This window comes from Phascolarctos cinereus, unplaced genomic scaffold (genome assembly GCF_003287225.1).
Source record: "Phascolarctos cinereus isolate Bilbo 61053 unplaced genomic scaffold, phaCin_HiC Scaffold_5;HRSCAF=322, whole genome shotgun sequence".
NCBI lineage: Eukaryota > Metazoa > Chordata > Mammalia > Diprotodontia > Phascolarctidae > Phascolarctos > Phascolarctos cinereus.
Window position 1 is genome coordinate 192,438,941 of NW_027555958.1, and position 22,624 is coordinate 192,461,564.

General features: G+C 34.9%; 1 protein-coding gene across 5 annotated transcripts in view; it reads right to left on the reverse strand.

Annotated features, from left to right (window-relative positions):
- Positions 1-22,624, reverse strand: part of MYO6 (myosin VI) — a 234,539-nt gene that overhangs the window by 194,641 nt on the left and 17,274 nt on the right. The window contains exon 2 of one of the 5 annotated variants that reach the window (XM_021000193.2): positions 11,746-11,828. The exons of the other annotated variants lie outside the window; for them this stretch is intronic. The gene's annotated coding sequence lies outside the window, so the exon portion shown is untranslated. The remainder of the gene's footprint in view (positions 1-11,745; positions 11,829-22,624) is intronic. 5 annotated transcript variants of the gene reach the window in all.

Genomic DNA, 22,624 nt, shown 5'->3' on the forward strand with positions numbered 1-22,624 from the left:
TTTTCCTTCTATAATTCTTCCCTTTCCATTAAAACAGCTAAAAATACTTTCTTTTGTTGTCCTTCATGTTCTACACTATCCTCAGCTCATCAGCTTAGCTTCTGAGGTTAAGTACAGCTGGCACTACTCTTAGTGGACATGCTATTGTATTTACTCATCCTTCCACTAGCATCCTTTACTGCTACCTCTTGTACATGTCTTTTTAAAATGCAAATTGGCCAATGAGCTCACTGCATGGTTACACAGGCCACTTTAGACAATTTCTCCCTTTTTTTATCAGCACTGTTTCTCTTTCGTATCTTCAAATTCTCATTCTTGTGAGCTAGTCACCCCTCCCCTAAAAAAATTTCAGGCCATAGGATTGCATACATGCATTCTTTGAACCCTCTGAAATGTGTTTCCCCAAAATCTACAGTGCATTCAGATGTCAGACTTTCCTCTCCTTTATCATAAATTCTACTATGAAATGATCACTTCCTTCCATGATTTCCATCATTTCTACTTCAGAAACAGTTCTCTTGCTCAATCAACAAGTATTTAAGTATCTACTATTCGTCAGGAGGCATGGTACCTTGGCACCAGCTCTTTAAGAACAAACCCACAAACAGCTTTTTCCAATCCACTGAGAACAATAGGACAATGAGGACAAGAGGACAAGAACATATGTAAATATAACACAGCATAAATATAAAATTAATAAATTCAAATACATGCCAAGTCATTAAATACAAGGTGATTTAAAAATCAGATCATTAGAATCTAGAGAAATCATGAAAGGTTTCATGCAGAAAATAGTATTTGCCATGTCATAAAGGAAGAGATGGTCTCTATAAGGTAGAGGGGGAAAAAAGTAATGCATTCCAGACATATTGAACAAGCCAGCACAATGACACAGAGACAGAAGATGGAGTATTACGTGTGAGATGTAGAAAACAGGCTAGTTTGGCAGGATCATAATATGCAGGAAGAAAAGTCAATGTCCAACGACGTAAGAAAGATAAATCAAAGCCAGGTTGTAAAGGGCTTTAAAGCTAAGCATAGCAATTTATGTTTGACAACAGAGGCAACAGGAAATCACTGGACTTGCTTGAGTAACAGAGTCACATGGTAAGCTCTGAGCTTGAGGAAAATTACTCTGGCAGCAATATGTAGGGTGGACTGAAATGGTGAGGTAGGGAGAGTGATTAAAAGGCAATGCAATAATAAAGGCAAGAGGTGAAAAGGGCCTAAATTACAGTGGTAACTGTATGCATAGGCTGCCTACTACTTTTTAAGATTTTGTTTCCTGTAAATTCCCAGATGCTTCCAATGCTATTCTTTTTCTTACATTGCAGCTACTCTTTATGGTATCTAGCTTGGTCCATATATCTAGGCATTTTTCTCCTTCTCCCTTCCTCTTCAATTTTTAAATTTCTTTTGATATAACCGACAAGGCACTAGAATTTTTACTAGTCTTTGTTAGGTACATCCTAAGTCTTATATTTTAAAATACAAGACTCCTGTAATACTGCTATATTTTAAGCTGTTAGCCATAAATCTAAATTCCATTCTCAGACATTATCTTTTTAACCAACAGTTCAATTCCCAAATTTGCATTTCTCTTCTAAGTCATTTTCTTTAATCAGCAAGAGTGATGAAAATACCATCGATGCTCATAAAGTCTTAAGGCTTCTTGTCCAAGACTTCATCACCCTTAGAAATTCCTTCTAGATTCCTTAAGAAAAGATCATGTATACCTAAGTAGATCACCAGAAATATACAGCAATCATCAGGTTTGACAAGTTTTAGAAGGTTTTTTTGTCATATCCTAGATATATAAACTAGACAAGTTAACAGGTATTGTTAAGTAAAATTAAGAAGCTGAGTTTAAAAACTGAGTTCTCTCCTAATTCATTAGTGCCTGTTGATACAAGCTTTTTTCCCAAAAAAAAAAAGTAATAATATGCATTTAAGAAAATAAGGTCTAATCCATATTCCTATGGATTCCTATATACCTCTATGGTATAGAGATCTTCATTTAAACCATGCCAGAAATATAAATACTTCCTCCAAAAACCTTGGAAGAAGAGACATAACTTATAGCAACATTTAACATTAAACATTTATTAAGCACCTATTAAGGTACATAGCCCTCAACCACATTCTGGGGAAAAAAAAACACAAAAATAAATCAGAATCACATCTGCCCTTAAAGAGAGCACAATCCAACAGATGCAGAAAAAGCTTTTGACAAAATACAACATCCATTCCTATTAAAAACACTAGAGAGCATAGGAATAAATGGAGTCTTCCTGAAAATAATAAGTAGCATCTCATTATATATAATGGGGATAAGCTAGAAGCATTTCCAATAAGATCAGGGGTGAAACAAGGATGTCCATTATCACCACTTTTGTTCAGTATGGTACTAGAAACGTTAGCTTTAGCAATAAGAGAAGAAAAAGAAACTGAAGGTATTCGAATAGACAAAGAAGAAACAAAGCTATCACTCTTTGCAGATGACATGATGATATACTTAGAGAACCCTAGAGAATCAAGTAAAAAAAATTATAAACAACTTTAGCAAAGTTGCAAGCTATAAAATAAACCCACAGAAATCACCAGCATTTCTGTATATTACTAACAAAGCCCAATAACAAGAGACAGAAAGAGAAGTTCCATTTAAAGTTACTGTAGACAGTAATTTAATATAAATATAATATAAAATATTTAGGAGTCTACCTGCCAAAATAAACCCAGGAACTATAGGGAACACAATTACAAAATACTTTTCACACAAATAAAGTCAGATCTAAATAACAGGAAAAAATATCAGTTGCTCATGGACAGACCGAGCTAACAGAATAAAAATAACAATTCTACCTAAAATATTTACTTATTCAGTGCCATACCAATCAAACTACCAAAAAATTATTTTATAGAGCTAGAAAAAATAACAAGATTCATTTGGAAGATCAAAAGGTCCAGAATATCAAGGGAACTAATGAAAGGAAATGCTAGGGAAGGTGCCCTAGTCATACCGGATCTTCAATTGTATTATAAAGCAGCAATCATCAAAACTACTTGGTACTGGCTAAGAAGTACAGTGGTGGTACACAAGACACAGTAGTCAATGATTGCAGTAATCTACTGTTTGATAAACCCAAAGACTCCAGCTTCTGGGATAAGAACTCACTATTTAACAAAAACTTGCTGGGAAAACTGGAAAACAGCATGGTAGAAAGAAAATAGGCATCGACCAAAATCTTACACCACATAGTAAGATGAAGCAAAAATGGGTACGTGATTTAGATATAAAGGTTGATACTATAAGCAAATTAGGAGAATGAGGAATAGTTTACCTATCAGATTTATGGAGAACAAAAGAAATTATGACCAAACAAGATACAGAACATCATAAAATGCAAAACAGATAATTTTGATTATATTAAGTTGAAAAGGTTTTGCACAAACAAAGCCAATGCAGCCAGGAAGGGAAACAGAAAGCTGGGAAACAATTTTTACAACCAATGTCTCTGATAAAGGTCTCACTTCTAAAATATATAGAGATCTAAGTCAAATTTATAAGAATACAAGTCATTCCCCAACTGATAAATGGTCAAAGGATATGAACAGATAGTTTTCAGATGAAGAAATTTAAGATATCTATAGTCATATGACAAAATGTTCTAAGTCACTATTGATTAGAGAAATACAAATCAAAACGACTCTGAGGTACCACATCACACCTATCAGATTGGCTAACATAAGAAAACAGGAAAATGATAAATGTTAGAGAAGATGTGGAAAAATTGGAACATTAATGCATTGTTGGTGAATTGCGAACTGATCCAACCATTTTGGAGAGCAATTTGGAACTATACCCAAAGGGCTATAAAAACTGTTCCTATCCTTTGACTCAGCAATAGCACTTCTAGGGCTGTATCCCAAAAAATCATAAACAGGGGACCCACATGTACAAAAATATTTATGGCAGCTCTTTCTGTGGTGACAAAGAATTGGAAATTGAGGGGATGCCCACCAATTAGGGATTGGCTGAACAAGTTGGGGTATATGAATGTAATGGAATACTATTGTGCTATAAGAAATGATGAGCAAGCAGACTTCAGAAAAACCTGGAAAGACGTATGTGGACTGATGCTGAGTGAAGTGAGCAGAACCAGGAGAACATTAGACACAGTAAAAGCCACAATGTGTGATGACTTAACTTCAATAGACTTAGCTCTTTTCAGCAATGTAAGGATCTAAGACATTTCCAAAAGTCTCATGATGGAAAATACTATCCACACCCAAAGAAAGAACTATGGAGTCTGAATGCAGATCGAAGCATGCTATTTGCTATTTTTCTTCTGTTTTGTTTTGTTTCTTCTTTCTTGTGATTCCTCCTATTGGTTCTGATTCTTCTTTACAACATGACTAATGTGAAAATATGTTTAATATATAGATATAGATATACTGCCTTATATTTTTATGTTTATAAAGGGCTCAAACTCCAGAAAAGAGTGCAATCTAGTAGAAGAATAAAAAATGAATAAAAATACATACACAGACACATAAACAAATGGTAACAATAGTACCTAAAGTATAAACAAAATTTTACCAAAATTAGGAATTAGACACTAATTCTGGCAGGAAGATCAGCCAACAGAATTTTTAATTTCAGCCTTGAATTATGAATATTTTAACAGGTAGAGAAAAGGGCATATTAAGGTATAACAAACAGCACAGTACATATTTTTCTTCTTATACTACAAGAAAAACCCTTCCTAGATGAAACCTATTTGTCAAATTATTAGTGTACTTAAATGTATATTTCACATACAATATGCATTGTATATACAATATACATTTCATATACAATAAAGCATTACATTTCTTCAACACTTCAAGAATCTATATAGTAACTCCCTCTACAAACACAGATCACAACCCCTGCATGGCTAACAAACGGATTTTTAGATTTGCTATAGCTGAGAGGCCTCTTTGAGGCCAACCTTCTTGAAGTTTGTAGCTGAAAAGGTAATAACCTTAAGCTTATAAACCACTTTGAACTTAGGCTGGTCCTTGGAGGACTGACATCCATCACTGACTACTATTAGAAATATTTTCAGTTAAACAGGACCTGTCAGAGTTTATACTGTCATATCCTTCAAGAATCCCAGAGTCACTTTCATAACCCAATGAAGTTGCCACAGTACAATACAAAAGGCATATGATAGTTTTAATGATTGGTTATATTAATTACTTCACAGTTCTGCCTAATTGCAAGAGCAAATTATTTACAGGCTATGGCAAGTTGTCCTCCAGTTGTCAGCTGGTAAGTAGCACAGCTCTGAAAACAAGGCACAAATCTTTTTACAGGGTTAATCATCTATTTCCCAGAATACTTCCTGCTCTTCCTTCATTCTATGCTTAGCTAACAAGCTACCTAGAACTGAAGAATCAGGTATTTCCAAATCAGGTAACAGCCTGCATCTTGGGAAAAGTCTACCAGCCCAGCACATATGACAAGAGTAATAGTAGTAGTGTTTTCATTTATGCTTAGGGATACAATAGTGTTCTTTACAATCTCTCTGCTTGATTCAGGCAATTATTTTTATCATCACACAGAATTTTACTGTTACCTTTAGTGACAAAGCAACCAAAATTCTGAGCGCTAGAAGCAGGGATGATCATATTTATTAAAAACAGCTTTTTGGTATTTAGAGATAACAGTATTGTGAAGGAAGGGAACATCCCCATTGTAGTTTACCATTTATAACAAACCACATAAAAAAATATAACTCACAGATGTTAAAATAACGAAGGATCTATATTATAAATTTTAAGAGATATTTTACAATGGTTGCAGAAGTTATAAAACTAAGTTTGCAATGACCTCACCACTTATCAAGACAGATTAGGAAAACAGCAAGCATTTCTTTAGAAATACATCAAAAGATACTAGCCACTAATTAAAAAGCACCAAAAATCAATAAGCAACAGACTATAAATAACATTTGGACAGCAAATACAATGCATGCCTTTGGCTATTTCAATATTGAAAGCACTGAGCAATCATACAAAGCACTAACTGACCTTTCCTTTTAGTAAGCAAAGATAAAATTGAACAGACGCTAAAAGTACATCAGATACCTAGTAGTGAAAAGCACATAAATACACAAAATAACACAGCAAAATATAAAGGATTAACTTATTCAAGGATTTTCAGAATTATGAAGAAAAATATCTGTAACAAATTAAAACTCAAATGAGTTCATATATGACAGCAAAATCAGTTATAATTAGTAATTCTGTTCAATGATTTTGAAAATATACAGCTTTTAAAAGTTTTAAACTGTTGAGACTGGAAATTTTTAGAAAAAACAAGTTGTCATGTATAATAAATGTCTCATTTGTGAACTACAATATAGCTCTGCTTTATAAATAAGAACTTAAAATATTTTTATTCTTTAGATATCACAAATTGTGCAGTAATATTTTGACATTTGATTCATTAAGCAAAGACTGCAGAAAATGCAAAGAATAGTAAAGTAATAATATTGGGGCAATAATCAAGCTTCACCATGCTACCTATCAACTCAAAGGGCAGAAAGAAACATTTTCAGACTCAGCCAACCTGTGGATTTGGTTATCATGGTAGTGGGGGGGAAGGGTATGAGGGGGAGGATGTATGTGTTTGTGCGTGTGCGTGTGCATGTGTGCGTGCACGCGCGTGTGTGTGTACGTGTGTGTGTGTGTGTGTGTGTTTAATGTGAAGGTGACTGAAAGGTAAACTATCAACAATATTTCCAAAACAGAGAGACAGAGATAGAATGAAGAGGATTATCAAATTATTTTTCGTTAATGTACAAAAGAACAATAGTTCAGAAAGAACAGGGATATGCATAGTACCTTTGAAACTAATATGCTGAATTTCATTCATAGATATATGTATATATGTATATATGTATATATACACACACACACACATACATACATATACATACGCACACATATGTATATATTTTAAAGTAAGCTGTGCATAATAGAAAGACAGCTAGGTGATAACAGTAGATAGAGTACTAGGACTGGAGTCAGGAAAACTCCTCTTCCTGAGTTCAAATCTGACCTCAGACACTTATTAGCTGTGTGACCCTGGGCAAGTCACTTAGTCCTGTTTGCCTCAGTTTCCTCATCTGTAAAATAAGCTGGAGAAGGAAATGGTAAACCACTCCATTATCTTTGCCAAGAAAACCCCAAATGGGGTTGTGAAGAGTCAAACACTACCAAAAAAAACTAAAGAACAACAAAAGTACATAATAGATTTGTGGTTTCATATATAATCCTCTTCTTCTTTGTGTATGGAAATATTCCCAATGATGTTTAATCAAGTTCAAAATAACAAAAGAAAAATCATGGTTCATCATAAAAAAGATAAAACAGAAAGGGTCATAGTTGTATAATTTAAACACTCTCAAGGCTGAAAGGGGTCTGGAGATATCTATTAAACCAAGTAGGAATATTTCCTAAAGCATCTCAAGTAAAACCAACAAGAATTTATTAAATGTCAGGCACTGTGCTAAAGATTGTAGATAAAAAGAAAAACAAAAACAATTCCTGTCCTCAAGGAACTCACAATCTCATGACAAATAAAAATCTGTACTGATTCCACAGCCTACTGTGATGCCTAACAATTACGTCAGATGTTTTCTCCAGTGATTGGTCTAAACTTTTCATAATGCTGCTTAAAATAAATTCTTATTCTTGCCCTTCATACACATGAAGAGAGTTACTCAGCCTTATCTTATCCAATCTGATTAATACTAATTTTCTTAACTTTTCTTAAAGGTTTGTTACTTTATTTTATCATCTTTGTTGCTCTCTTCTGAATTTTCTTTAATTTCTTTACACTCACAAGATCAAATATTTAAGGGTGGGAGGGACTTTATGGGCCATTTTGCCCAGACAATCATTCTACAGATGAGGAAATTAAGCTTCAAAGAGGTTGTTAACTCACCTAGGATCATATATCTAGTAAGTGTAGGAGGAACAATTTAAACCAGTACCCTGCAGCCTAGTTATGGAGTCCAAAACTCAGAATAGTATTATTACAGTAAGAAATAAACTACTGGGGGACACTTATGACTAGGCACTTCTCTGATAATGAGCAGCATCCAATTTACAAAGGTTCCAAACTCCAGTCAGTAGCTACTCTTTCCCCCAACCCATCCCATCTTACCCCACTCTTCTGCTCCCCATTCTCAGAGTTCATTTCTCCAACCACAATATTCCCTTCTCACTGAACACTTAGAAACAAAGAGGAACAGAATATGCTAACAGTACACAGGTATTAGTAGTATTTGGACAACTAAGTGGCACATTAGATAAACTCAAGAAGACCTGAATTTAAATCTAGCCTCTGATACTTAGTACCTGTGTGACCCTGGGGCAAGTCACTTAGCCCTGTTTGCCTCAGTTTTCTCATCTATAAAATGACCTGGAGAAGGAAATTGCAAACCACTCCAGTGTCTTTGCCAAGAAAACACCAAATGGGGTTATGAAGAGTCAGAGGAGATTCAAATGACTCAACGATAACAATAACTAATAGTATTATTTCAGCTATATTATAAGTTCAATTGAATTCTTAAGTTTGACCTAGCAAATTAATCACCATTTATAGTTTCTATGAAAAATTATATGCCACCAACAAATAACATACAAACTAACTTCTGAAAGACAAACCTATTATCTAGGACTTCTGTTACGGTACTTAGTCTAGCTTCTCTGCTTCCATTCAGTTTGTCATTTATTCAACAAATGTTTACTGAGCAGTTATTAACAAAGGTGCTCTCCTGAAGTGTCTGCCTAAGTTAGCTGAAGCATATTAAACTGGATAGAACAAAACTGAGAACAGTTTTGCGCCAATAAAACTTTATTTTCTATAACTACACAATTTAAGTTAATTGCATACATAACATTATATAATTGGTTAAAAGCCTATTTCAGGAGTAGGGAACCTGCAACCTCAAGGCCATATGCGGCCACAGGTCCCCCACCCCTGGATTCCAATCAATATAAAACTCACAGACCAATACACATTTTAATATAATTCAAAATAAAATATCTTCCTCAAAACCTTTCAAACAAAAACTGAAGGGGATTTTAAACCATCACTTTTTTTTAAATTAAGGACAGTAAATCTGTCTTATTTTCCTTAGAAAAATTATAATATATATGTAAGCAAGAAGAATGACATTTAACATTTCATATTTCAGTAGGAAATAACTAAACAATATTATGAAATTTTTCTCAACATGAGTATTCCTACTGCTTAAAAATCCAATTGTCACCAAAAAAAGAAAATTAATTATGAAGACCTCTATGACTGTTGCAGAATGAAGTTAACAGAACAAGAACAATTTACATAATGACAACATTATAGACAAAAACAATTCTGAAAAACTCTGATCATTGCAATGATAAACCAAGAATCCAAAAGGGCTAAGCATAAAACAACACCCCCACATCCTGCCAGACAGGAGATGGACATAAAATACAGAATGAGATATATATTTTTTGATGTAGCCAAATGGGATTTCATTTTGCTAAACTATGCAAATTTGTTATGAAGGTTTTCTTTTCTTTTTTTCTGTTCAATAGGAGACATGGTCAATGGGAGAGAGATAATAAATGCTTGCAAAAATAAATAACTTTTTTGTTTGTTTGGTTTGTTTTGTTTTGCTTTAGTGAGGCAATTCGGGTTAAGTTACTTGTCCCCAGTCACTCAGCTAGGAAGTATTATGTGTCTGACACCACATCTGACCTCAGGTCCTCCTGACTCCAGGGCCCATGGTCCGTCCACTGCACCACCTAGCTGCCCCTAAAAATAAATAACTTTAAAGGATAAGATCAAAAAACTGAATGACAGTTCAAAGTCATCACTCTTAAAAGCTAAACTACAAAGAAAAGGCAAAAAGAAAGTAGTGAGGCTGATATTTATTCAGAATACACTTTTTCAAAATTAGAAATATTTTAAATCATTTTCAACTATCCTCTAACCATATTTCTTTTACTTCCAGGGTTAAAAAAAAGAATTCTAGAAAATGCACATTAAAACGTAGGGATATAATATTCTACTTTACCAAGTTTAGAATTTTAACAATTCATAATGTCATTTTGTTAAATACTGATTTACAATTTACACAAATGTGTGTTAAATATGACCAAACTTAAGTGCCTACGTTTACTGGTCAAAAGTAAGGAAGGAGCTATATAAACAACTTTGACAAAGTCATCCAAAGAGAACTGGGTGCATCTGGCAGCTTGGAAGTTAACTTTCTCTTTCAGCAACTTTTAGAGGGCAAGGAAATGAAATCATTTCTCTAATCACTGAAACTATGCCTAGTGAACAGCCATGATGAGAATCTGACATGCTTTGTGGAGAGAGTCCAATTTAATTCTTATCAAAATCATAAGATGAGAGGTCATAACTAAGGATGCGGAATGCAATGTGTAACTTACAGACATGGTCACATTGATATTTGCCTTTAGATAAGTATTTTCATTGTTGTAAGAAAGGGTTCAACTGGGGGTGGGAGAAGGAAGAGGAATTAAGGAAAATAACAAAATACGATAAAACTAACAAAGAATCAGAGGAACATTCCACCTAAATACACTCTGAAATAAATTATTTTGTGATATGACTATCAAACATGACTCCATCTTAATAAATTGGGTTATAAGCATCTTTCATATTAAAATGATTAAATATTAGCAGAGCAATATTTTGCTTATCCTTTACTGAGTAATAGCCAAGTAAAATTATGTATAAATTTTCACTTCCCCACTTCTCGGAAGCAATTTAAACATTTCCCAGAAGAATAAAAAATATACTAAAAATATAATTAAGCCAGCAGTGTAAAAAACTGAACAAATTATTTATTCTAATAATCAATACTCTTTAAAATGTCAATAATTTATTAACACTGTATGAAATTCTGTAGGAAAAATGTAGCATTTCATCTTATACATGAAGTAAATAACTGTAGAATTAGAAAAACAAAGTTTTAAAAATATAGCTTTGAAATAAAATCTGTCTTTATAATGTGAATTACAAAAATGAAATTGAAAATTTCAAAATAATGATAAAAATTAATTTTAAAACCCTACTTATTTCAATTTGGGGAAGGAAGTCTACATTTCAATACTTTAAAACTTTTTTCTTAGACATTTTCTAATATCCACTCACATAAATGGAACACAAATTAATAATTTAGAGACGAAAAAGATTTTCATATGATAAAGAGTACTAGATTTGGAGTTAAAAGACTCTGTTGCCAACCCTGATTCAATTAGCTTGCTATCTATTGGACCTTCAACAAATCACTTAAACTCTGAGTCCAAGTTCCTCATATGCAATATTTTGGGGGTTGAACTTGATGGCCTCTAAATCTATGAACCTCACAAAATTATTAGTTTTGCCTGCTGTTCAGAAAAAAAAATTGTTTCATACATTAATTTCAAATGCTTAATTTGTTTATGATCAATAATCAAAAATATTGTGATTAAAAAGTTTATAAATCTTTGAGGAAAGATTCAGACTAAGAAAGTAAGATAGTCTTTATACATTAAGGATCATATGCACAGAGAGCAATTTCATATACTTTGCCATTCCAAAGTACAGAAGTAAAACAAATAAATATAAATTGAAGCAAGAAAAATTTGGATTAGACATGAAAAAAACTTTTACTTGAAACTGCCTACCTAAATAGGTTACGGAAACTTCACCTCTAGAGATCTTGAGGATGAGAACTAACAGTGGCCTGTTCCCAATGGTATGAGCATACCTGCCAAAGAGAAAAAGGACTTCAACTAGATGACCTTTCAGAGTCACTCCCAATTCGTCAGTCCTCAAAACAACACTGGTTTACATGTGCAAGTTCAAGTCATGAGAAACAGTTTTAATTGTAGCTTATGCTCTACTACTCCCTAATTCACACCATAAATTTTAGTAAAAAGGTCAAAACAGCCCAAATTATTCTAATATTTTTACATCAACAGTTATTTTTTGTCTCACCACAATTCTACTTCAATGAAATACATTTGGAAAGAAAAAAACTTTTAAAACCCATTTCCAGGAGGTAGAGCCAAGATAAGGAGTAAAAGCCGGGACCTGCTTCAGCTCTCCCCCAAACCCCTCCAAATACCTGTAAAAAAAATGACTGCAAACAAATTCTAGAGCAGCAGAACCCACAAAAAAAAAGAGTGAAACAAACTTCCAGTCCAAGACAACCCAGATGGTCTACAGGAAAGGTCTGTTGTGCTGGGATGGGAGAGGGGCACAGTCCAGTGCTGGCACAGACCAGGCCCCAGTGAGACCAAGCAGGCCTCAGGGGACTGAATCACAGGCAGCAGTGGTGGTTTCCAGACTTTTCAACACACAAATGCCAAAGACAACTTAGAAGGTCATTAAGAAAGGTCTGTCAGACCTGGGTTAAGACAGGAACATGGTCCAGCCTAGCCCGCACACAGCCCCAGAGCAGTGACGGTGGCAGCTGCTTCTAGAGTTCTCAGACCACATACAGTAACAGGATCGAACAAGTGATTGTAAGAATATTACAGGGATCTCTTTGCTGGCACTGAGGTAGGATTCTGTTGCTTTGCCCATACTTGGATCTGAGTCACAGTCCTGGGTGGCGGTCCTGGGGTGAGGGAGAGCACTGGCATAGCAGAGCTTGAGGCAGCAATGGAGTCAGGGAACCCTCCTCAGAAAAGTTCCAGGGCAGAAAAGAGTGCTTGTAGTTACTCACAGATCACAGCACAGGCCAGGAAAGGAGTAAACACATCTCTTTAGATCATACCACCCTGGAAGAACTGAAAACTTACAGATTCCTAGAAGTATTTCTGAAAACAGCTGCACAAAATCCCTGAAGCTTGGGACAGTACACCCTCCACACTGAAAGCACAGCACTACCTTAACAAAGAGTTAAAAAGGCAAGTAATTGGCTGGGAAAATGAGCAAATGGAGGAAAAAAAACTCAAACTACAGAATCTTACTTTAGTGACAGATCAAAACCTACAACTAGAAGAAGTCAACAAAGTCAAAGCTCCTACATCCAAAGCCTCTAAGAAAAATATGAATTGGTCTCAGGCCATGGAGGAGCTCAGAAAGGATTCTGAAAATCAAGCAAGAGAAGCTGAGGAAAAATTGGGAAGAGAAATGAGAGGGATGCAAGAAAATCATGAAAAATGAGTCAACAGCTTGCTAAAGGAGACCCAAAAAATACTGAAGAAAATAACACCTTAAAAAATAGAGTAACCCAAATGACAAGAGAGGTCCAAAAAGCCAACGAGGAGAATGCCTTAAAAGCAGAATTGGTCAAATGGAAAAGGAGGTCTAGTCTAAAAGCTGACTGAAGAAAATAATTCCTTAAAAATTAGAATGGGGCAAATGGAAGCTAATGACTCTATGAGAAATCAAGAAATTATAAAACAAAACCAAAAGAATGAGGAAATAGAAGACAATGTGAAATATCAGATTGGAAAAACAACTGAGCTGGAAAATAGATCCAGGAGAGATAATTTAAAAATTATTGGACTACCTGAAAACCATGATGAAAAAAAGAGCCTAGACATCATCCTTCAATAAATTATCAATGAAAAGTACCCTGATATTCTAGCACCAGAGGGTAAAATAGAAATTGAAAGAAACTACCTATCACCTCCTAAAAGAGATCCCAAAAGGAAAACTGCCAGGAATATTACAGCCAAATTCCAGAGTTTCCAAGTCAAAGAGAAAATACTGCAAGCAGCAGAAATAATTCAAGTATTGTGGAAACACAATCAGGATAAGTCCAAGATTTAGCAGCTTCTATATCAAAGGACTGGAAAGCATAGGAACTAGTAAAAAGGGTGTTTTTTAAAGGTGATATTTACCTTGTTTTCACAGACAATATTCAAGACATCATTTAAATTAGAAGCTAATTCAATCAAATTTAGAAAAGCACCTACTTTTTAACTGTAAAAAAGTAGAATTTGGAGAGTTTTGCAATTATGTAATTCCTACCTCTAGAAAAAAAGCATTTGTGTAGTACAGTGGAAAGAGCACTATCTTCGAAGTCATGCAACCTGAGTTCAAATGATGGTTCTGCACACATTCCCCACATGACCTTGGTCAAATCTTCCTTCACCCTTAGAATTTCCAAGGCTGTACCATCACCCCTGATCTAGCACACCTAACTATGACTTCCTAAATTCTGAATCTTCTCAGGGAATCCTGTGTCAGTTAACATAGACCTGGGCCTTCTGTCTTTGTCCCAAAAGTTTCTAGCGTTCCAGAGGCCTTTCCAAATCAGTCCTACTTTGAATTGCCAGTTTCTGCCTCCTGTCCAAACTATCCGAGACTATACCTTCACCTGCTCCTTACTGATATGAAGTGGGTCTTCTGGACCTCACAGGACACAGCACACAACCTACCACAAGAATGGACGCCAAAGCAGGGGCCTGAATAGTCTAATTACTGCCTCCCTTCATGGATTTCCTTCCAGCCACTGTCTGTCTGAAATCCTTCCTCAAGGTTTAGCATAGTTCCACCTCATCATTCCAGTGATTCTGAATCACTGGCTGACAATGCAGAAACTGACCATTTCCACTGAGTGCTCCCTTGTTCCTATCCCCCTGAACCCTACTGTCCCAATGACCCACTACAAATCTACCTAGCCTTTCCACTACATTGTCTAGCATGTTTGCTCCATAATTAAGAAGCTTATTTTCGGGGCAGCTAAGGGGCACAGTGGCTAGAGGCACCAGCCCTGGAGTCAGGAGGACCTGAGTTCAAATCCGACCTCAGACACACGACACTTACTAGCTATGTGACCCTGGGCAAGTCACTTAACCCTGATTGCCTCACCAAAAAGAAAAAAAAAGACATTTTCACCTCGCTTTTCTTTTATCATTCTTTGCATCTTTTGGCACTCACTGCGATTTGAACTGCATTAACAGCTGGCCAATTTTTCCAATACTGGTCACACTTGCAGTGATTCTTAACCTCCACTCACTAGTTTTGGCAAAAAGGTCTGAATACTTTCTCTCCTCATTGCAACTTCCCAGGCTCTTGATCTACCACCATCATTCAATAACCTTTTCTCTTTTGTTGTTGTTGTTCATTTGTTTTCAGCCACATCTGATTCTTTGTGACCCTATTTGGGGTTTTCTTGGCAAAGATACCAGAATGGTTTGCCATTTCCTTCTCCAGTTCATTTTGCAGATGAGGAAACTGAGGCAAACAGAGTTAAGTGACTTGTCCAGGAAAGTTTAGATAGCTGAAGTCTGAGGCCAGAATTGAACTCGAAAAGATAAACCTTCCCAACTTCTGCACTAAAAACCACTGAGTCACATAGCTGCCTTTCTCCTCTTAAGTTCATTTAATTCTGGTTTATCACCCAATCAATAATCTGGCAACTGTCATTTACTAACCCCAAAGATACTCTACTTATTTCCTCAAGGAATTCAGTGTGTGGTTCACATCCCCGTTCCTGCCTTCATACTACATACTTCAATATATATACTGATGAATGGCAATATTGTATGATGACCAACTGTGAATGACTTTGCTATTCTCAGCAATACAACGACCTAAGGCAATTCTGAAGGACTTATGATCAGTGAAAAATGCTATCCGCCTCCAGAGAATTGATGGAGTCTGAATACAGATCAAAGCATACTTTTTTTATTTTCTTTTTTTTTGGGGGGGGTCTTTTTTTCACAACATGACTAATATGGAAACATGTTTTGCATGACTGCATATGTATAACCTATATCAAACTGCTTGCCTTCTCACTGAACAGAGAGGGGAAGGAAGAAGGAAGGGAATTTGGAACTCAAAATTGAAAAAAAAACTAAAAATTGATTTTATGTGTAATTGGAGAAAAATAAAATATTAAATAGCAATGTGCCAGACACATAGTAAGCACTCAATAAATGCTTGTGACTTGATTCCATTGCTCTGGCCTTCAGTTTCTTCATTAGTTCAAATTATGAGGCTGAACTAGATGACATCTAAAATCTTTTCCAGCTATATAGATCTGTGATCCTATAATAGTTAACTTGTTTTTGACTAGTCCTCTGACTTCAACAATGTAGGGAGTTCCCAAAGAGGAAACCTCCTCTAATGCAGTTCAAAGACTATTCTGCAGTTTCAAGTGGTAAAAATTCATACAGAAATGTTCTACCTGACTGCACATATATGACCTATATCAAATTGCTTACCATCTTAAGGAGGAGAGAGGTGAGGGAAAAAAGAAAATTTGGAACTCAAAAATTTTAAAAACTGAATGTTAAAAACTGTCTTTCATCTCCAAAAGTCACATGATAGAAAATGCCATCCACATCTAAAGAAAGAACTATGGAGTTTAAATGCAGATTGAAGCATATTATTTGCTCTTTTTTTCTTCTGTTTTGTTTTGTTTCTTCTTTATTGTGGTTCCTCCTATTGGTTCAAATTGTTCTTTACAACATGACTAATGTGAAAATACGTTTAATAGGAATGTATATATAGAGCCTATATCAGATTTCATGCTGTCTTGGGGAGGGAGGTAGGGATGGAGAGGGAGAAAATTTAAAACTCAAAAGCTTATGGAAGTGATTGCTGAAAACTAAAAATAAATTAATTATTTTTAATTGTCTTTACATGCAATTGGGAAAAAATAAAATACCGTATTTTTTTTAAAAAGCAAAAACTTATAGAGTTGAGAAACTAAGGGATTGCAAAGTCCCACAGCCAATATGTGCCAAAAGTAGACTTATACTTTGAAATCAGCTCTCTATTCAGTAGGGAGAGCACAATGCTAAAGGGGTCACAAAAGTATGTTTTTAACTTTAAAAATAGTTACTTTTTTATAGTAAGCAAAAAAGCTCATATATTTTAAGGGAAAAGTTTGTTTGCAAGCTTCACTCATTCACAAAATGAGTGAACCATTTCACCATTAGAAACCATTTAAGTTCCTTATAGGCAGGGTCTATTTTGTCTTTCTCATTCTATTTCCAGTGCCTGCACGTAAGTAGACACTTAATGTTTGCTGAATTGCATTGCTGAATTAACAGGCAAAGGACTGGAGTAGCATATGTGAGTCACAAAGGTTAACATTCTCATTCACAAATATATTCAGATTCAGTCCTAGAATAAATTATACCATATTTACAATATTCTAATATTGCAGAGGGAAAATTATACCTTAATGAGACAGATATATTCTTATATTGCTTCTAATATAATATGATTGTAATGAGTATTTACATTAATGATTAATGAGCATTTATTAAGCATTTACTATATACCAAATGCTAAGACAAGCACTGAGGATACAAAGAATGAAATAATTCCTATTTTCATGAGAGACAAGTTCTACCTAAAGATGAGAGTCCTTGAATGCATGCATTCAAACATCATCATTCCATGTCTTAACAAAGTTTTTTAAAATTATATTTATATTGACATGTTTCTATTATATTAAGTTTACGTGCTAATAAAATACTATCTTCAAAATTAGGACTCAATATTTCCTAGAACAATGTTTCATATATTAGCCTCAAGGAAATTAAAGAAATTGATTCATAAAAAATACCAACCAAATATAAAAGCATATCAAATCTAGTCTATCTTCTGAAATTTTAGATGAATACATTTTATATGAAAGCTACAAAGTTTCAACATACACTATCAAAAACCTTCAATTTTTCACTTTTATAAGCATTTACAGATCCTTTTTTGCCAAGATGATGATAATGATTCTGCCTACTAGTTATATGACAATTTAACTTTTCTGAGCCTCAATTTCCTCAGTTTTAAAGCAGAGAACTACATATCGTCGCAACTTCATAGGATTGTTGTGAGAAGGATACTTTGTAAATTGTAAAGCATAACATAAACTGAGGAAGTAGAGCTAGATTATTAACAGTAATTACCATTAGTTGGCCAATATTATTTTTGAGATTTTTTTCCAGTAGTTGAGATGCATTAATGTGAAATCATCCAACAACAGTCTCAATCTAAGCTTTCTTGATCCTATAGCATGTAATTTCATGAGAGGTATGTTTAGTTGGTAGCCACCTAACAGGAGGAAAACAACCTTGGGATCCTATGCAATAAAACTATTGCTTCTTCCTTAAGCCAAACCTCTATGTGAAATACATCTGAAATCATTCCAGATTTTATTTCTTTAGTATAGGACACAATATACGATCATTTTTATTGAAAGTTAAACAAGATGGATATGATATAGTATAAAAAACTAGGACTAGGAACTGAGACCAGGATTTTATTTCCAACACTACTACTACTCGTCTGTGTAACCTCGAGCAAGTCACTCCACCTTGGTTTCCTGACCTATAAACTAAAATCACTGGACAACATAATTTCTAAAATCCATTCCAGCCCATATGGTAGAGACTGTACCCATGACTCTCTGGCCTTACTGAAACATTTATTCAGACAAAAGCCACACAAAGTAAACACTTGATATGATCCCACTTTTACACACAACTCAATGAGAAAGAGCCTTTCACGTAAATCTTTTATTCTTTTATAAATTTTCAGATTAAATACTGGATATTTAACATAATGTTGATCTTTCTGTAAATATCAGGAAATACATTTTAAGCATTCCAATCCAAGAAACATTAAGAGAGGTAGCTAAAGTTGGAGTCAGTTGATTTACTTCCCTTTTAGACACTTAACAAGCTGTGTGATCCTACGCGTGTGATTTTATCTCTCTACACCTGGTTTCTTCATCTGATAACTTCACAAGATGGTTGTGGGGATAAAACTACATAACATAAGCTACTCTGCAAATCTTAAATGTGACCAATTATTTACACTAATTTTTTTAATTCTACTAGATGTTACTAGTATGGCCTACTAGGTCTTGGGCATTATGTTTGGCACTGGGAATGCAAGTCTAAATAAACAACTATCAAACAACAACAGATTTATAAATACAACCACTATCTCTCACCTCTTTCCTCCTATTTCTCGTCACTCTTTTCCTTCCCTATCACAATCCAATGAAATAGGCAGCAGGTAATGGCTTTCTACAACTGATGCACTACAGCCATCAAGGAAAACCCCTGAGAACATGGTACTAAAGAGAGTATCATCTATGTTCTCTAAGTCAGGCATTTTCATTTCTGGTGCTACTCTACGAAGAGTGGAAAAATTCTTCATCCTACACACCCCAATTCATAGCTCCAGCTTCTGCTCTGGTAAATGATAAGCATACAGAAGCAAAGATCTAGCCTTCACTAAATAAAATAACACAGAGAACTTTTAATAAGCATTTAAAATTGTGAGCCTACTGGTGATAAAATTATACCTTTTTATATATACTATTATTTGGAGGGAGTGTGGCTAATGCAGGAATTTATATTTTGCATGAATATGCATATTTGTAATGGATTTTATTTTTCTTGTCTTTTCAATGAGCAAAGGAGGGGAAAAGAGAAGGAAGAGAATTTGAGACAAAATAAAATAAGCTGAATTTTTTAAAAATACACATTATATATACACACACACACACATACATGCTATTACTATTCCAGGTAGTAGAATAGTTTATTATACCTTCTTGTTCAATTGATGAAGATTTACAACTAAAACTGCTAACACCTTAGGGGAGTCAATTGACCTGCCTCTGCCTGAAGCAACAGTAGTACTAATTTGCTTCCAGGTTCTCAAAGCAAAAGGCATTAAGAAGTTGAGGGGGTGGTACATGGAAGGAGAAAGTCAGGAAAATAGCTGAGTGGATGGGATCTAAAGCATGATGTGGTCTAATGTGAACCTAGCTAGCTACCACCAAACAGGCCAGCTTGATCCCAGGAAGGAATTCTGAAGCTGAATGGCTCAGGTACCTCAGGGCATGATCTCTGGAGGTCCAAATGGCAAGAAGACCACCAGCTGGATAGGACGCAAAGCATGAAGATTATCGATTGCCTAGATCGTGATTTACAGTTAAGAGAAAGGCAACTAACAGAGGTAAGTATATAAATCAGTACACACATCTCGAACAGAAATTGCCAATGAACACTAAACTGAACAGGACAAGAAGAAAGGGCAAGATTACATTTGGGAAACTATGGGAATACTCTAAATAACCCAAAGCTTCTTTGTGAAAAAGAGGCCTACCTTTTTAATAAGAGTACACTTCAAGTAATGAATACAGTTACTATCAACAGTGCCCTTTTGGACCCTGTGCTGCCCCCTTGATTCAGTCTAAGTTCACATCAACTTTTTTGACAATAACATCACACTGTCCCCCTGAAAATCCCAGGTCTTCTTCATATGAAGTATGGTCTAGTCACATTTGCTAATCCTGTATTTTCAGAGCTTATTTCTTAAACCCAAGTGTAAGACTTCACATTTGTCCTTATCTTCCTAGAATTCCTAGTTTCCTTCCAAACTCAGCTCTTGTGCCACCTTCTACATGAAACCTTCCCCTTCAAAATTATCTGGTATTCATTTTATACATATTTTATATAAAACTACATATGCATATTGTATCTTCCATCATCTAGCTACTGCCCCATCAATGGACCCCTACCACATCCTAGTTCTTCACTACTACAAAAAGTGCTACTCTAAATATTTTTGGTGAATATAAGAGCTTTTTATTTACTGAATTTCTACTTCAAAGCACTGTACTCACAAAAGCAACAAAGTTACTAAAAGTTATTTGGTTTGGACCCTTGACTTCAGTAGGACTGTATCAAAAACATCCTGTATAGATACTTCATTAACATTCTGAGAAGATCTGTGATTTCATTCCCATTGGTATTTCTTCCAATGGTGTAGATCATAACACCTCCAAACCTTATTATCCTGTACAGCACAGCTCTTGTCTATGCCCTCCTACAAATTATCCACTCCACTCTCTTACTCATGTGTTCTTTTTTTATGAGGAAAGGGAGCACCTTCCTCTAGATAAAGGGCTGAACCTGGGGATGTTTGCATAGATTTCAGGGAGTCCATAAACTTGAGGGAAAAAATTACTTTTTAAGTTTTGCTAACTTTTCATTGAAATTTAGCATTTCCTTCTTATTTAAAAATATTATTGTGAAAAGGGGTCCATGGACTTCACCAGACTGCCAAAGGGGTTCATGACACAAAAACAGTTATTAAGCCCTGCTCTTGATTTCTTCACATTAGTCCAAAGAACCTGGACTCCCTTGCTCTATAATAAACTTAGGTAAGCTTTTCTAGTAGTATAACTCTCTGATGATATCTTTTAGTTGTTTCTCTAGAATATTTCTTTTTAATTCCAAATTATATTCCTTCCTCCTACCCCTACCCCACCCACTGAGAAGGCAAGACATACAATACCTATTATACATATGAAGTATGCAAAAAATTTTCATATTAGCGACATGAGCAAAATTCTTTTTTTTTTAACTGGGTAGGGATGAGGCTTTATTTTTTAAAAATCCTAAATCTTAATGTACTTTGTAGCACTCTTTTGATTTATTTGTCTAGTAACTGTGTCAGTCTAATCTGTAATAACCTATACCTGATGAAGCCTTGCTGCCTTTGGATTACTGTTTTATTTTCTCAGTTTGCACTAACAATCTCTCAACATCACATTCTAAAACTTTACTGAAAATTGAAGTCAAACTAGCAATTTGTATTGTCATTCTTGTCTCCTTCCTGAAAATTACATAAAAATTTTCCCTTTCCCAATTGTAATATATCTTTTAATTCTCCAATTTAAGTGTTTACATGATAACTCATCCCTTAATACTAGACTGAATAAATCAAATCAAAACAAATCGTTTTCTGAGAGCTGTCTTTTTGTCTGTTTCTTTTTCTCTTTCTGTTTCTGTCTCTGCCTCTCTGTCTGACTTGATCTTTTTCTTTCTGTTTCTCACAGCCTCTCTGTCCCTGTCTTTTCTTAATTTATTTTTAGCTTTCAACATTCACTTCTGTAAGATTTTGAGTTCTAAATTTTCTCCTTCTTCCTCCTCCCCCCTCCCCAAGATGGCATACAATCTGATGTATGCTATACGTATACATTCACATTAAAGATATTTTCACATTAGTCATGTTGTAAAGAATTAGAACCAATGGGAGAAACCACAAGAAAGAAAAAACAAAAAGAGAGAGAGCACAAAGAGTATGCTTTGATCTGCATTCAGATTACATAGTTCTTTTTCTGGATGTGGATAGCATTTTTCATCATGGGCTGTTTGGAGCTGTCTTAGATCCTTTCATTGCTGAGAAGAGCAATGTCTATCAAAGTTAGTCATCACATAATGTTGCTATTACTGTGTACACTGTTCTCCTAGTTCTGCTCACTTCATTCTGAATCAGTTCATGTAAGTCTTTCCAGGTTTTTCTGAAGTCTGCCTACTCATCATTTCTTATCTCACAATAGTATTCCATTATATTCATATACCACAACTTGTTCAGCCATTCCCCAACTGATGGGCATCCCCTCAATTTCTAATTTTTGACCATCACAAAAAGAGCTGCTATAAATATTTTTGTAAATGTGAGTTCTTTTCCCATTTTTGTGGTGTCTTTAGGATACAGACCTAGAAATGCTATTGCTGGGTCAAATGTTATGCACATTTTTATAGCCCTTTGGGCATAGTTCCA